Below are 17,902 nucleotides of genomic sequence, written 5' to 3'. Positions count from 1 at the left end.
TATTTGAGAAATGTTTCTTTAAAGGGGTGAAGAATTATATGCATTCGCTATTTTTTGAGAGTGCATTAATTAGCTCAGAAACAACACTGAGTTGGCTCTTCTGTGAAAAAAGGAAGGTGAAGTGGAATAATATAGTCTTCAGTTGATATTGTGTAAAAGCGATGGAAACAATATCCATTGGAACCTGAAAATTAAGTGGGCGTTTGGACATAAGAATTGTAAAATTCCAAAAAAAGTTTGAAAAATATTTTTAAGTGAAAATGATATTTTAAAATTAGAGTTGAGTTTGGACATGAATATAATTTTGGGTTGTCTTTTAAGTTTTATGAGTGATCTGAGTGAAAATTTTGAAAAATAGCTTTTTGAAGTTTTTAAAATTTTCGAAAAATTCCAAAATACATCTTCAAGTGAAAATTAAAAAATTTATGATCAAGCGTTGATTTCGAAAAAAATAATTTTTTTTTAAAAAAAATAAAAAATTTCTTATATCCAAACGGGCTCTAAGAATGAACAAATTGTACACCAACCTTTCAAAATTCCGTGAAGTAAGTCCATGATTTCATATGGAGTAATTAGATAAACTAGCTTGAATCAGAATAGCAGTCAATCTATAATAAAGATTTGCCCTTTCACAATTATAACATGCAAAGGCCAAACTAAAGAAGGATATGGCATTGCATTGAAACGCCAAACTTAGAGAATATAATTAAGGAGTCCAGAACTCATTTGTGATTCTTTTGAATAAGTGTGACGGAAATGTGTGTTTAAAAAAAGAGTGATATTTTTATATATAGCGTTCTTTTAAGGAGTATATATATATATATATATATATAACATCACATAAAAGGCTATACAGGGCTGATAAGACAGTTATGCATAGCGCGGTATATAACCGCGCTATATATGTATAGCGCAGTTATATACCGCGCTATACATAGATAAATAAACGGTCCCCCTCCTTCCCCACATTCGAACCAGATGCCCCACCCAGCCACCCCACCCCCAATTCAAAATTCTTAATCGACCCCCCTCCCCCCTCCCCCAAATTTCCTTCTAAAAAAATTATAGTGGACCACACCCGTCACACAAAAAGATAAGATTGTGGGTCCCACATCCTAGCCAAGCCTTCTATTGTTGTGGTTTCCTCGTTTCGGCCAAATTTTCAATTCATCGACTTTCCGAAAAATATAAATCGAGGTATTCCGATTTAGTTTATGTCGAAACTCGTATAATAATGCATATTAGTTGTTTTGAATATGTTTTCATGTTGTTTTGTATTTTTTTTGCGATTAAACTAGTATGTTATTTTTATCCAGACTAAGATATTAGTGTTTTGTGTTTGTTTTGTGATTAAAATATATTTGTTGTTTTCATCTAGTTTAGATTAAATATTTGCTTAAAGACTAGTGCCCTTTTAGCGTAGTAAAATATAGAGCCTTTTAGCGTAGAATCCTTGTAGTTTAAGTATCTTTTATACTGATAGATCAAACACAAACTCTGTCCATATGATAAAAATTAATTATTTAATTTATAAAACAAACATACAAAATTATAAAAATATTAAAATTGACACACATAAGAATTCAGGATAGCTTAGTGCTACTGGGCCTCAAATATCGAGCATGGAACTCATAGGTATATACTATGTCCAATTAAATATGATAAAAATTAATTATTTAATTTATAAAATAAACATACAAAATTATAAAAATATTAAAATTGACACACATAAGAATTCAGGATAGCTTGATGCTACTGGGCCTCAAATATCGAGTCTGGAACCCATAGGTATATACTATGTCCAATTAAATATGATAAAAATTAATTATTTAATTTACAGAACAAACATACAAAATTATAAAAAATATTAAAATTGACACACATAAGAATTCAGGATAGCTTGATGCTACTGGGCCTCAAATATCGAGCCTGGAACTCATAGGTATATACTATGTCCAATTAAATATGATAAAAATTAATTATTTAATTTACAGAACAAACATACAAAATTATAAGCGTAGTAAAATATAGAGCCTTTTAGCGTAGAATCCTTGTAATTTAAGTATCTTTTATAGTGATAGATCAAACACAAACTCTGTCCATATGATAAAAATTAATTATTTAATTTACAAAACAAATATACAAAATTATGAAAATATTAAAATTGACACACATAAGAATTCAGGATAGCTTGGTGCTACTAAGCCTCAAATATCGAGCCTGAAACCCATAGGTATATACTCTGTCCAATTAAATATGATAAAAAATAATTATTTAATTTACAGATCAAACATACAAAATTATGAAAATATAAAAATTGACACACATAAGAATTCAGGATAGCTTGGTGCTACTGGGCCTCAAATATCGAGCCTGGAACCCATAGATATATACTCTGTCCAATTAAATATTGTATAATTATAAAAAATAATTATTTAATTTACAGATCAAACATACAATTAATGTTGTTTAATTTACAGTAGACGACATGGACGTGCTGCCTATGCATCCCGGACCTGTCTCCGATGAGCTATTAGTGTTACATGGCGATCATAGGTCTGCCTACGTATGGGAGAGAGAGTTACTGGCCCAGACTCTCCGCGCCAGGAGAGTGGACGACATGTGGGATTTTATGAAGGACAGAGATCTCCATCCCCGTGTAGTCCAGCGCCTGCGGGATACGGGCTTCTATAGGATTTTGGAGATCGGACGGTTGTAGCTCGACTGGTCTTTGATCACGGCCCTGATAGAGCGATGGCTACCGGAGACACACACTTTCTACCTGCCCATTGGCGAGGCCACCATCACGCTGCAGGACGTGGAGGTTTTATATGGGATGTCTGTTGATGGACTACCCGTTGCACTGCCATAGGCCATGAGAGAGATAACGCGTGGGCAGTATTTGGACATGCTGCAGTAGCTCACTGGTTTCAGGCCACAGGATGAGACTGCACACTCAGGGGCCAGTCACATGAGTTTGATAGCTATTCGACAGCATTTGGAGATATTGCACCCCGACATCACCGGGGAGACAAATGATCTGCATATTCACCGGTATACGAGATTGCTGCTGCTCCTTCTGTTTGTGGGGGGGGTCTTCTTCCCGAACACTTCGGGGAACCTAGTCAGCTTGCGATTTCTTCATCATCTTCAGCTGCTAGATGATTTACCTCGGTACATCTAGGGTGCTGCTATTCTCGCCTACTTGTACAGGCATCTGTGCCGGGCAAGCATGGGCACCCAGCATGGCATATGTGGATTTTTGCCGCTTCTACAGGTGACAACATATTCGAATACTCTGTTCATTCCTTCCAATTCTATCTAGTCAAAAATTTTCTTAAACTTTACGTCAACTTTGTATGTTAGGTTTGGGCCTGGGAGCGGTTCCTGCAGTTGCAGCCACCTCTACCACCATTACCTCCGGAAGTACCACCTCTGTTTCTCCCTCTAGTTAGGAGGTGGGTTCTCCGGCATAGATATGTATAAGATTACGAGACTCGGCATAATCTCCCCCTTTGCAGGGATGTGTTGGATATGCTGGAGGGCGTACAGGTAAATGTGTACCTAAACTTACTTGGTATAGCTTCACATGCATTGTGCATACTCACGTTTTCTGTTGTTATTTGATAGTTCATGTAGACGCCATACAATGACGACTTGATAGATGGCCTGCCCGATTATTGCTCGGCTGACCGACTGATTTGGATCACTTCCCTCCCGCTGATATGCCTCGATATTGTGGTGCATCATGCCACGGAGCGGGTACTTCGCCAGTTTGGCCGTCCGCAGTATATACCGAGGAGACCTACATGGGAGGCCACACATTATCAGCGGGATGATCATTCCAGGGCGGACGACGCATATGTAGCATGGCTAGAGGCGCATTTCCATACTTGGGACCGGCGAGCTGCCTAATTCCGCCCCCCTTCACAGATCCAGACGGAGACTATTCAGCTCTATATGCCCTGGTACCGCCGCGTTACCTGACTTTTTGTCGGGAATCCCATTCATCAAGCTGGCGGTCGGTACGTTCCATACACCGGGCGGCACGAGGCCCTGGTATGTTTTCTGTTATTATTAATTATATAACTGTAACTTAGTGTTCTGTAGTTTATATTTTATACGTTGTGCAAGATATTGGCCTACATATAGTCTACCAGATGAGACTGCAAATGTAGCAGCATGCTGGCGATGGAGCGGCCGCTTTGCATGATTACGGCCTGTAGGTTGCAGAGGTGGCTGCCCGGACACTGCAACGAGCTCGAGAGGATCAGCGCTTGGGACACGAACCTGCTTATGTGGCGCTAGAGCAGTACCAGCGAGGTAGGGGTGTCGCACGAGGGAGGGGTGCCCCACGAGGCAGGGGTGCCCCTCGAGGTGTGGGTGCCCCACGAGGCAGGGCTGCCGCACGGGGTCGTGGTGGGCGGCGAGGAGGTGGTTCCCAGCAAGGGGCGTTGAGGCCCCTGTTGATGATGTTGATGCTGATCTGCAGGGTGACCTATATGAGTCGGACGAGTATCCTACCAGCATGCCGTTATACAGCCTTGGTATGCAGCTCACTCGAGGGACTTCGCAGGTGACCCCGTCAGGTCCGTTATTGATCACGGGCACGGACCTTACCGCAGAGGATTGGGAAGCATACTTCCCAGGGTCATCGATCGCTGCTGAGGATCGGCCGACCCGAGATTTGGATAGTGGGCGCCGGCTGAGTTATGGCTCATCATCACATGCGCAAGTATGTTTTTATTAGTATTAAATTTAAATTTGTTTTTTCTTTTCTCATTTATTTTCCATAACTTTATTAATTTTCTTATTAAGGCTTCATCCCCGCCAGTCACGGAAGCCCATTTGTGCAATGCTGACATGGCTGCGACGAATGATTATATTCAGGAGCCCGACGAGGCCTTGGTAAGACAATTTAAATTATTGTGACTTAATATATACTTTCTTATACTAAGCTGAATTATTCTTCTCTAGGTTTCTACTGGACCGACAGCCCCTTCTACCGATCCTGCCAGCACCACTGATGATCATGCTGCAGCGCATCCTGCTATAAAGAGGCGTCGTGATGAGGATGATCCTGATAGCGTAGCCGGGCAGGATGGGATGCGCCTCAGACCAGCGGCTGCATTGAAGCATACAGGCTGTGGGACACATTGAATTTTTTTTTTGTATTTTATGTAAATAATAACAACAATTTTTTATGTTTACATAATATGCGCATTATATTTTTATTTCCCCGTTCATTCTTTATTTTAATACTACAACACAAACACAAAACATAACAACTTAACATAATTTAAATTCAGTACAACTAATGAAAATACATGACACGGGAAACATAAAGATAAAGTAGTACACTCAACACATACATATCATTGTTTAGTCACTGCCGCCCATTATTCTCTGCTCCAACCACTTAAATTTCTCTTCCATCTTATTTTTTTCTAATTCTGCCTCTTTCAGTTTCTCCTTCAACTCCGCAATTTCTTGTTTATATTCTTTTTCATAATCACATTGTTTTAAGGTCAAATCATGAAGATACCGCAAAGATCGTTTGTAGCATTCCTGCTTACAGGGTTCATCAATCCATACCTCAAAATTACAAAAAGGTTCGCCGGAAACCCTATAAAACTTGTTCACACACATCCAGTAGCGGCGTCCAACTTCACCATCATCCCAACAGTCATTCATCAAATATTTTTTGCCGCACTGGCACCTTGGTACATAAAGGCGTTCAGACATTTGTTAAAGCGTAAAATAAACCTTGCTTTTATGGAAAGTTTTGCTATTGGTTATTGTTAAGCGTAGAAAATAACTAGAATGCGCCTGTTATTTATAGGCAAGGCAACACACATAACGTAGTATTTAACCGCGCTATATATATTCACATAATATAGTATTTAACCGCGCTATATATATTCACATAACGTAGTATTAACCGCGCTATGTGTATTCACATATTTGTCAAAAATCTACCTTTAACTCAACTATTTTTGAACTATATTTATCAAATATATTCACATATTTTTCTGTTTTTTAATCCAATATTATTTTTGATTACATGAATGGGAGGGAGAAATGCATTAATTTACTCAACTGAAAAATATTAAATATCAATAAGATTTAACAACAATGGAAACATAATTTTATTTGATACATCTTGCAACATAAACAAAATAACTACTTATTACAACATAAACTCATTAATAGTTAGCCACATTAGAAGAACACCCACCACGATCTTGATTACCACCACCACCCAAACCAGCCGAAGGACATTTTCGACGGTTGTGTCCTGTTTGCGAGCATATACCATATTTGCGCGCATAAACGGTATCGCTAACATCCATTTGGTTTCGTATACGCGTTCCCTTCTGCACCTGTATTCGACGCAAATAGTCCTTGTTACACACCATTTTAAATGGTTCCGGCGGCCAATAATGCTTAGCACCCACTGGCTGCAACTGCCCACTATAGGTGTTTAAGTAAGCAGCAACACTATATTGTTTATCAACGTAGTTGGTTAGCCCTAAACCTGTATGTTGAAAGCACATGATGGCATGTGAGCACGGCATGTGGTAGATGGACCATTTCCCATACGAGCATAACCTTCTAGATTCATTTATGGTATGTACATTATTCCCCCGATTTTGATAGATAGCGGTGCGAACTTCAAAAACATTTCTGTCGTGATCATACTGCAAAAATGAATGCCAATGTACTCGCCGCCTGCATTTCTCAAATCTCTTCATCGGCAGTGGCATAAATTCAATACCCCTTTCCATCAATGACGTTGCAGCTGCAGCCCTTTCAACAAACCTCTCCGCCATCTGCTTGAACGATATCCGCACCATGGCAGTGACATGCAATCCTCTTGCCGACTTCAATAACCCGTTGAAAGACTCTGACACATTTGTAGTCAGAATCCCACATCTTCTTCGACCATCCACATGCAAAGTCCACTTGTGAAGCTCATGTCGTATCAACCAATGATAGGCTCTCTCGTCTTCCTGCCTGATAGATTCCATGTGCCTCCGGAATTTATGCTCTTGGTGATCTATTGCTGCCATCCACATCAAATCATGCAGATCCTTTTTGGGATGTGCCTTATGGAAATTGGCCTTAAAGTGCCTCACACAGTAACGGTGGTAGGCATAAGGTTCTTGCCATGCAGGCAAGTTCTCTATAGAACTTAAGATACCACCATGCCGATCAGATATTAGACAAATGTCGGAATGCTGTTTGACAACGTGCTCTTTCAAATGGTTCAAAAACAGCGTCCATGTCTCTTGGCTTTCATTGGCACAAATAGCAAAAACTATAGGAATTATTTGTCCATTAGCATCTACTGCAACGGCTATCAACAGCTTGATATCATACTTTCCATAGACATGAGTGTCGTCTATGGATATTACCGGCCGGCAATGCGGAAAACCATCAATTGCTGGTTTAAATGCCAGAACACGTAATTGAATATATATTCTGGTTTTCCCAGACTCCACTCAAGCTTCCATTCAACAATCGTCCCACGGTTAAAGTGTTGTAGTGCAACCATGTACTTGGGTAGAGCTGCAAATGACTTATCCCAGTTACCATAAATAATTTCAAATGCACGTTTGCGCCCGAAAAATTCCTTTCTTTTGGTAATGGCATGGCCATATTCCTAGTGGACTGATGTAATGCACTATTTGATTTTATATCTAATGGACGCTTCAAGGTGTGGAATAAGGACAAGAGAAATCAAGTCAATATCCAAGTTGTAGTGATTCCCATTGAATGTGTCCATTTCACATCTGTGGGTAGGAATGTATTTACCCACTTGCCACAAACTTGTTTTCTTCTTGCTCGCACACAGCATCCAATGTCAACCCATAAACCATCTGCGACAAACAACCTTGTATACCTCCAGAGTTGACTCCCATACCGTCATCTCATGACACTCTTTTACGGTGTGCATTTTTACCGCCCTGCTTAGGCGCGCTTTATTGGGAAAAAGCGTGCCCTTTGCCAGCACCGTTGGTCTAGAATCATCCCACATTGTTGTCCAGATTTCATCAAAATCCCTTGTGAGAGCATCCACATCCGGCATACTTGGCAAGTTATCAAGGTAGGGAATCTTCCTTGAATGAAACGGCACTTGGGACTCGTACACTCTTGGTCTAACGGGGGGTGGAGCATACTCCCTCGTCAAATCAGGTCCTTCATTCTCTTCCTCTTCGTCATGATCCTCACAAGGTAAGGGTGTGTCATCTCCGGAATCATCGGCATTGTTGTCAAAATCAATGTTCTCTTCCTCACTCTGTGCATCTGCCAGATCCCGATTTAATATGTCGTCATCGAGCAATTGAGTGAGGACAGGTGGTTCAACTTGCTCGTTTTCACTGCACAAACAACAAAATAATAAGCTACTGAAATTAATAAATACTTTCCATATAGCTGTATCACTTCACTTACAAGTCGTAACGTGTTGACATTCCTTGATGGACATTATCCTATTGGTGATGACTCCCGGATGGACCACCATGATCCAACACACCAGAACTACGCATATTCCAACTGGGCGTGGGTTCATAACTTGTAAAAGTCATATCTGGCCGGTACCCCCTGTGGAATATATGAGTGTTAATACAAATTCAATACAACAAAAATATACATCGTAACACTAAGGAAAATTGAAGTTTACCACTCGTCTTGTAGATTATGTAAAGCAGGAGAGAAATTATTTCCTCGCTCCTCATTCACCCGTGGTGATAAGTTTAAATCAAGGCAAACTCTTTCATCCGGAACCTGTCCGGCAAAAACTACTCCAGAATAACCACCTGATAACTGAGGGTTATCCCTACTATGCGCAACCTCATTATTGCGAACGTCTTCAACCTTGACGTACATTTCCAACATTTTTATCACAAGAAATTTCCGATATTCATTCGGAGTCCTCAAAAACTCCCTTAAAGCTTCATCATCGTCGATGTTAAACTCAGCGTAACAAGAAACTCCTTGCGAAGTGACGGAATACGGATATCTTCCGATTACTTTAAGGTTCACTGAACGTTTTCTCACACTCATTTTATTACATAACAACGATACCAATCTATCATGCTCCATTATAAGTGGCAACTTAACATGACACTGTGGAGATAAACTATAGCTCACAGAGTTATTCGCCACCACAACCTCCCCCCCCCTCCCCAATATAATGAAACCCTTACTTTTCGCTCTTTAGACATTATGAAAAAAATGCTTGAGAATTTAACAAGAAGAAAAATTTGAACGAGAGTTAGGAATATTTCTGAATGGATTTTTGTAAAATCCTAACGCCTTTAAATAAGATAATGCCTAGCTCGGTGGGCTGAATTGTTTTAGGTATAGCGCTCTTTTAAAGAGCGCTATACCCATTTGAATTATTATTATGTCAGTTAAACGCAGGAGACTTATTGGTGGGCCCACAAAACAGGTATAGCGCGGTTATATACCGCGCTATGCATATAGCGCGCTATGTATATAGCGCGGTTTAAAAGAGCGTTCTATATATATATATATATAGCGCTCTTTTAAAGAGCGCTATACTTTAACGGCCAAAACTCCGTTAAAGTATAGCGCTCTTTAAAAGAGCTATATATAAAAATGTCACTCTTTTTTTAAACACACATTTCCGTCACACTTGTCCAAAATAACCATAAATGGGTTTTGGGTGTTGTTTTTATATATATCCTATCATAGTATTCTCTCTTTCTGATGATATATTATGGTTTTTAATCACTTAGTGGGGACCATATATATTTATAGTAGCAAGCAACACTCCATTTTAAGTTAAAACTCGGATCGGAGTTCATGGCTACTTGAGAACATGGAAGACACTCCTATATAGGTCAAAATCTGTCTCAGTGGGATTTAGCATGGAGCGATATCGTGAAAAGCAATATGGTCGAGTTCGACTAGTAGATAACGGGGCTCGTAGCCGAGCAATCAATAACGGCCAAGGTCGAGTATCAAGGGAAGTGCTAACGGCTAGTTTTTGTAATAGGACATTGGTGTCTGTACTTTTAGGGTTGACTAGGGTATGTCCCATATAAATAAAAAAAGAGAAAGGGGGAAAAGGGCATGTAACATTCTCTGATAAGAACACTTTTTGAGAAGAAGACTTTCTCTCTAGAAAAGATACAAATACTACCTTTCTAAGAAGATTCGATTATCTATTATTTCACACTTTTTCATCAGATTCGAGAATAGTTCCAATATTATAGCATTTGCCTATCACTCATCACTATGAGAAGGAGAAATCATCCACCCCATTCAATAAATTGGGTGAATCATTCTCCTTATTTACGTTAATGCCATTTATTATTATTTATTACTTGAAATTCTTCCATTATTAATGATCTTGAAACATTGAATGTACACAACATTTAATCCTCCACCAACACTGTCCGGTTTTATTTGAGTTGACTAGTTATAAATCTAAAATATTATTATTAACTAGGTTTAATCCCTTTTTATATAAAATTAATTAGTTTAATCAAAGTTTTACATTTTTTGGTCAAACAATTTGGCGCCGTCTGTGGGGATACCTAGTTAAGTGTTTAGTTTCTTCTAGATCTATAACTGGCACAGTTCACAAAAAAAAAAAAAAAAAACTCCTACTTCCTTGTACACACGGATCTGACATGGCTGGTAATGGAGAAAAAAGAATGAAGATAGTGGCCGATCTCACTACCAACCTCTTAAACACCATCAATGAGGTCTCTGAAACCGAAGGCGAAGACATAACACCTAACGCCTCTACCAGGCGAAGTGGGTCGCCCCTCCCTCACGGCAGTATCACAACATCCCGTGGTAAAGGAGCTTCCACGTCCACAGCAGAATAAGCGCCACCAGCGGTGAAGAAACTACTTGAGGCTTGGCTGGAAAATACGTTGACCGACATCCTAGACAAGCCCGTTCAGGAGGCAGTTAGAGAAAATGCAAGGACTTGCATTACACCAGTAACGATCGAGCAGCACATCCCTCCCCCTTCACTAACATGTATCAGTCACAATATTAATAATGCAGGTAACGACACCCTCACGGCCATTTTGAGGAAATGGAAGAAATGGAAAATGAAAACAAAATGCTTCGGGATCAAATGAGAGAGCACCAAGAAAGAGTCGACAAAATACCGGGTGCCCCAAAACTCTTGCCAACAAGAGACGATGATCGGTTCGTTGAGCAACCCTACAGTGATTAAGCCGTCCCACATGCCATACCTAAGACCTTCAAGATACCGCCTTATCAGAAAATATATGACGGTACGACCGACCCCGAAGATCATGTGGCTCACTATGTCAATGCGGTAAAGGGCAATGATCTCGCCAAAGAACAAGTCTCTTCCATCTTGTTGAAAAAGTTCAGCGAGACCCTCACCGGATGAGCATTAACTTGGTATTCACAGCTGCCCGCACGCTCCATTGAAACATTTGAAGAGATGGCCGACAAGTTCGTAAAGGCCCATGATGGGGCTAAAAAGGTGGAGGCAAGAGTGAATGATATATTTGACATCAAATAATCACCCGGAGAGGGATTGATGGACTTCCTCGCTCGATTCAATAGAGTAAGGATGACCTTACCAAATGTATCGGAAGGAATGGCTGTAGCAGCTTTCTAGAACGGGATGACAGGAATGGCTCAAAGGTGACCAAAAAATTATTAAGTCGGCTTATGAAATATCCTCCAACCACTTGGGATGAAATACACAGCGCCTACTGTGCCGAGGTTCGTGCAAACGAAGACGACTTGAATGGGCCAACCCATCGATTGACCTCGGTACAAGCCGAAACCAGGAAGGATCAGAATAATGATTCCATGAGAGATCTTGTAGCCCCACGATCCAACAGAGAAAGGCATCAACCATACATCAGAAGCGCCATCATGCCCCCTCCCGCCACGAAGAGGGCCCATCTAGGCCAAGGTCGGGGACTCACCGGAACGAGAGAGGTATGCCTCCTTTACTATCCGCTCACAATTTTGTGTGTCGCCCTCAGAAATAGTCTACGCATTGGAGAAGCTCGGACCAAAAGTAAAGTGGCCACAAAAGATGAGGTCAGATCTAAGCACTAGAAAGTCAAACGCCCTCTGCGAGTTCCAACAAGAGCGAGGTCACAAAACTGAGGACTGCATCACCCTAAGGCAGGAGGTCGTGAACATGCTTCATCAAGGATACCTCAAAGAATTGTTGAGCGACTGAGGGAGGACCAACTTTGCCCGAGGACGTGAACAACATCAGGGACCGCCGAAATCACCCTCACCGGCTCGAACCATTAAAATGATCATCGGCGGTGACGACGACATTTCGATCAACAGCGTAAAGTTCACCACAACCCACAAGCTCAAACGGTAAATCACTCATGAACGGCATGACGAACTCGAAGAAAGTATCATCTTCGATAAGTCAGATACCCACGGTTTGGTTTTCCCTCACTATGATGCCCTTGTTATCACTTTACAAATATTAGATACAGATGTAAGATGCATTATGGTGGACGATGGGAGCGGCGCGTGCATTGTCCACCCTCGAGTACTTGCATAAATGAAACTCGAGGATAAGATAGTGTCGCGTTGCATCACGCTAACAGGTTTTAACAATGCAGTTGAATGAACGTCTGGGGAAATCACACTCCCCGTCCTGGCCGGCGGCATCACTCTGGAAACCACATTCCACATCATGGACCAGGATATGGCGTACAATACCATAATAGGTCAACCTTGGATACACGCCATGAGGGTTATCCCCTCCAGCTTGTACAAGTTATCAAATTTCCACCCCATGGGGAGTATTCAGCATATGGGGAGAATAATGCACATCTTGAGAATGCTATCGCATCGCCTAGGATTGTACATTTACCCAACAAATGAAGGGCAAATCAGAAGATGCATAGCAATTAACAAGGTCGAGGTCGAGCTGTGATGAAAAGGCGGACGTTATTAGAGATCCCAAAACAATAGATGCCACGGGATCAACCGTAGAAGACCTCGACCCCGTCCAACTTGATGATAACGACCACAACAAGAAATCCTACGTCGGCTGCAAGCTTCAAGAACCAGGTAAATTCTGTCAATTCTTAACTGCTAATGCAGACTTGTTTGCTTTTTCCCACGCAGACATGCCTGGTATCCCGAAGGAGGTCGCCACACACAAGTTGAATGTCGACCCGTTCTACCCCTGGTAAGGCAGGTTAGGCGGAAGTTCAATTCCGCAATAAATGATGCAGTCCGCGAGGAGGTCAAAATTTTGCTGGAAAACGGCTCCATCAGGGAATCATAATACCCCAATGGGTCGCCAATGTGGTCATGGTGAAAAAGAAGAACGGGAAGTGGCAGATATGCGTAGACTTTACAGTTTAAACAAAGCATGCCCCAAAAATTCATTCCCGCTACCTCATATCGACCAGCTCATTGACGCAACGGTCGGGCATGAACTGTTGAGCTTCTTAGATTCCTACTCGGGCTACAATCAGATCCTCATGGAAGAGGAGGACCAGTAGAAGACCACCTTCATCACCCACCAAGGAACGCACTGCTACAGGGTGTTGCCCTTCAGACTCAAAAATGCGGGGGCGACATACTAAAGGTTGGCGACCAAAATTTTCGAAGACCAACTCAGCAAGACCATGGATGTCTACATAGACGATATGTTGGTCAAGTCCAAAAGGAAAGAAGATCACATCGACCACCTGAAAGAAGCCTTCGATATACTCAGGCGGTACGGAATGAAGCTAAATCCTGAAAAAGGTGCATTCGGCAAAACCTCAGGAAAATTCTTTGGCTTCCTAGTATCGCAAATATGTATTGAGGCCAACCCTGACCAAATCAAAGCCATAGAAGGAATACCAAAGCACTTAACCAGCAAAAAATAGGTTTAGAGGTTGACCGATCGTATCGCCGCCCTATCGAGATTCATCTCGCGATCATCTGACAGATCCCATAAGTTTTTCGGCATACTCAAGAAAGACAACGGCCTCCAGTGGACTTCTGAGTGCGTTCAAGCCCTGAAGAAATTAAAGGCTTATTTGTCGTCACCGTCGTTGCTTTCTAAAGCAGAACCGGGGGAACACCTTCTCGTCTACCTCACCGTATATGAAGTAGCGGTAAGTGCAGTCCTGGTCTGAAAAGATAAAGGTACGCAATCTCCCATCTATTACAATAGCAAAACCTTGATCGAAGCCGAGATGAGGTATCCCCACCTCGAAAAATTAGCCCTGGCCTTGGTCGTAGCTTCATGAAAGCTTAGATCCTACTTTTAGTGCCACCACATCTCGGTAGTCACAACTTTCCCCTTGCGAAGTATTTTGCATAAGCCCGAGCTATCGGGCAGGTTAGCCAAGTGGGCCACAGAATTAAGTGAGCATGATATCATATATCAACTGCGGACGGCGATAAAATCACAAGTCCTTACCGACTTCGTCGCCGACTTCAGCGCAAAAAAAAAATGCCTGAAGTCGAAAAAGAAGCCGCCCACGCTTCTCCACAAACATAAGATCTATGGATTTTGTACACCAATAGTGCTTCCAATGCGTCGGAGGCCGGACTGGGACTTGTGCTCGAAGTCCCGATAGGCGAAGTGATTCGCCAGTCCATAAGGTGTCCAGACATGACTAACAACGAGGCCGAATATGAGGCCGTGATTGCAGGGTTAAGGCTAGCACTCAAGTACGGGGAGAGGCGGGTCATCCTACGCTGGGACTCTCAACTCGTCGTCAACCAAGTCACAAGGACTTTCTAGATCAAAGAATAAATGTTACAAAAATACCAGAACCGAGATCTGCAAACTACTACCCGAGTTTAACGAATGACAGCTCGACCAAATCCCTCGAGCACAAAACATCGAAGCAGACGACCTCGCCAAATTAGCGGCAACAACTGAAAGCATAACCGGAGAAGGAAACGTGGTCACCCTCCTCCACTCATCGATAGATCAAATCGAGGTAAGGACTATAAATCTAACATGGGGCTGGCGCAACCGTATTGTTACATACTTGGAGGATGGCGTACTCCCAAATGATAAAAAGGAAGCCAAGAAGCTCCATATACAAGCGGCCAGGTACAAAATCATTCACACAATGACCTATACAAAAGGGCGTATGGTGGCCCCTAGTGAAATGCTTAGGCCCGAATCAAACGCGGTGCGTCCTAGAAGAAGTCCATAAAGGCCACTGCGGATCTCACTCAGGCAATCGAGCTCTGATCAGATGTCTCATACGGGCAGGTTACTACTGGCCTACCATGAAAAAAAAGGCTGCAGACTTTGTGAAACAAATGCGAGCAATGCCAAAGATATGCCCCAATGATCCATCAAGCGGGCGAGCATCTCCACTCGGTCACTTCCCCTTGGCCTTTCATTAAATGGGGAATGGACATTGTCGTCCCCTCCTTGCGGGGCGAGGTAACGTACGATTTCTTTTGGTTTTAACTGACTATTTTTATAAATAGGTAGAAGCAGGAGCATTCGCCCAAAAACGCAAACATGAAGTGATCGTCTTCATATGGAAAAACATTGTGTGCCGCTTCGCGCTCCCCAAAAGAGATCAGTTGCGACAACGGACCCCAATTTACAGAAAAAAGGTCGCCGAATTTTTTGAGAAGTGGCATATCAAAAGAATACTCTCCATACCATACCACCCCGCGGGCAACGGGCAAGCAGAATCCTCCAACAAATCAATACTGAACATCATGAAGAAAAAACTTGAGGACGCCAAGGGATTATGGATGGAGCTATTACCAGAAGTGCTTTGGGCCTATCGTACAACGCCAAAGATGAGCACAGGAGAGACGCCCTACTCTTTAGTCTATGGGACAGATGCGATAATACCAGTCGAAGTCAAAAAGCCTAGTTTGCGATACTCACATGAGAGCGGGCCGAGGAACGATGAAAGAAGAAGGCAAGAGCTCGACGAAGCCGAAGAACGGAGAGATATGGCCTACATAAGGATGATCTCCCTAAAACAGCAGGCAGAATGCTATTATAACAAAAAAGTCCAAGATCAGACCACTCAAAGTCGGGGACTACGTGCTCAAGGCCAAAACACAAGCAAGTAAAGACCCACGGAAAGGCAAATTAGGGACGAATTGGGACGGCCCATACAAAATCACGACAGCAGCAAATAAAGGGTTATTTCAACTAGAAACAATGGAAGGAAAACTACTTCAAACTACTGGAACGTCGCCCACCTCAAGTACTTCAACTTTTAAGAAAACATGTCCTCCACGTCGTACTCTTTTTTCCTCACTTGAGTTTTGTCCCAATTGGGTTTTCTCAAGGAGGTTTTTAACGAGGCGACAAGGGGGACACTTCAAGTCGAAATACGAATGGAAAGAGACACCAAACGGTCAGTTCATTGCCCAACTTCTCAACGTCTCCAGGTCACCCAATGAAGGGACTAGATAGACTAGGACTGGAATGCCAGCCCGAAAAACATGTAAATTTCTTTAAGTATATGAGCAAAACATAAATGTATGAAGTTCGCCCATGTTTTCTCCAGAACAACATTGCCTCAATATATACTCGACCCCCGGCCACAATTAAGTAAATAACATTCGACCTCGTTCAAATTAACTCACATTCGACCTTATTCGAATTAAAGCACATTCGATCTCATTCGAATTAACTCACATTCGACCTCGTTCAAATTGACTAACATTCGACCTCGTTCGAATTAACTAACATTCAACCTCGTTCGAATTAACTAACATTCGACCGTGTTCAAATTAACTCACATTCGACCTCGCTCGAATTAACTCACATTCGACCTTGCTCGAACCAACTCAATACAGGTTACATTCGACCCCGTTCGAATTAACACCTACTAATCCCCTGCAATGACCAAAACCAAATTTTTATGATTGAAGCGACCAAACGACAAAACAAAAGAAAGAAGCGTGCAAGCCCGAACAGAAAGAAAAGAATCAGATACGAAACAATGAAAATGACATTTCATACTTCAAATATATTCCTTACAAAGGCTGAAGTAGATGCCAACAAAAGTATGTACAAAAGCTACAAGCAAAAGAAGGAAAAGCAACTGCGCGCTACCTAACTCAGCAGTACCATCTCGACCCGTCTCTCCACCATCGTCATCGTCGTTTGGATACTCATCTTCGTACCAGACATTCTGCTCAATCCCTTCCACGTCTTCCTCATCATCACCAGTTTATGGTGTAGCGGGGTCATAGCCACAAGCAAACCGAGCTTCACGTGCCTTAACACATGCATTCTCTAAGTCGGCGTCCGAAACAACCCCCGTCCCTATCAGATCCCTGAATATATCCAGTTGGGCCTCAGCGTGAATCCATTCCTCATATAGATCCCGAGGAACATTAGGAAAAGCATACGTGCAGGATGAGTATGGCTGAGCCAGTAGCTGTGTCTTTTCGGCCTCGAGGGAAACAACTTGATCACTAAGGTCCGCAACCTCTTTTTCTAACTCCCTTATCCGCTCATCAAGCCGCTCCTCTCTAAGCCTAGTCGTCTCCATGGAGCAATCCCATTCAGAATGGATAACACGGATCGTGTCCTTTAAAGTTGTCGCTTTAGGCGCAGCTAATAACTGGGCCGACTCCTCCTTCTCCAAACCCACTACCTTTTCGGCGACCTCGCCACTCAAAACAGCCGCACGAAGTTGACACTCCTCCATCTCAGCACTCAATAAGACCACTTAGGCCTGAAGGTCGGCGCATTGGGCCTCGACCCCCCTACTCACCTCGAGCTCCTCCTCTTTGTCCTTCAACACCCCCTCGAGCTCACTACATTTTTCGATGACCTTCACCAATTCGTCATTCTTTTCCTTTAGCTCATTTCGGAGGGCCCGGAAGATGCTACTGCCACTAAGTCACTGGAAAAGCTCATGGTGCTTATCACGATATTCGGGAT

Source organism: Nicotiana tabacum, chromosome 23 (assembly GCF_000715075.1).
Source record: "Nicotiana tabacum cultivar K326 chromosome 23, ASM71507v2, whole genome shotgun sequence".
Classification (NCBI taxonomy): domain Eukaryota; kingdom Viridiplantae; phylum Streptophyta; class Magnoliopsida; order Solanales; family Solanaceae; genus Nicotiana; species Nicotiana tabacum.
The sequence above is the reverse complement of the archived record's forward strand: the minus strand, read 5'-3'. Positions refer to the sequence as shown.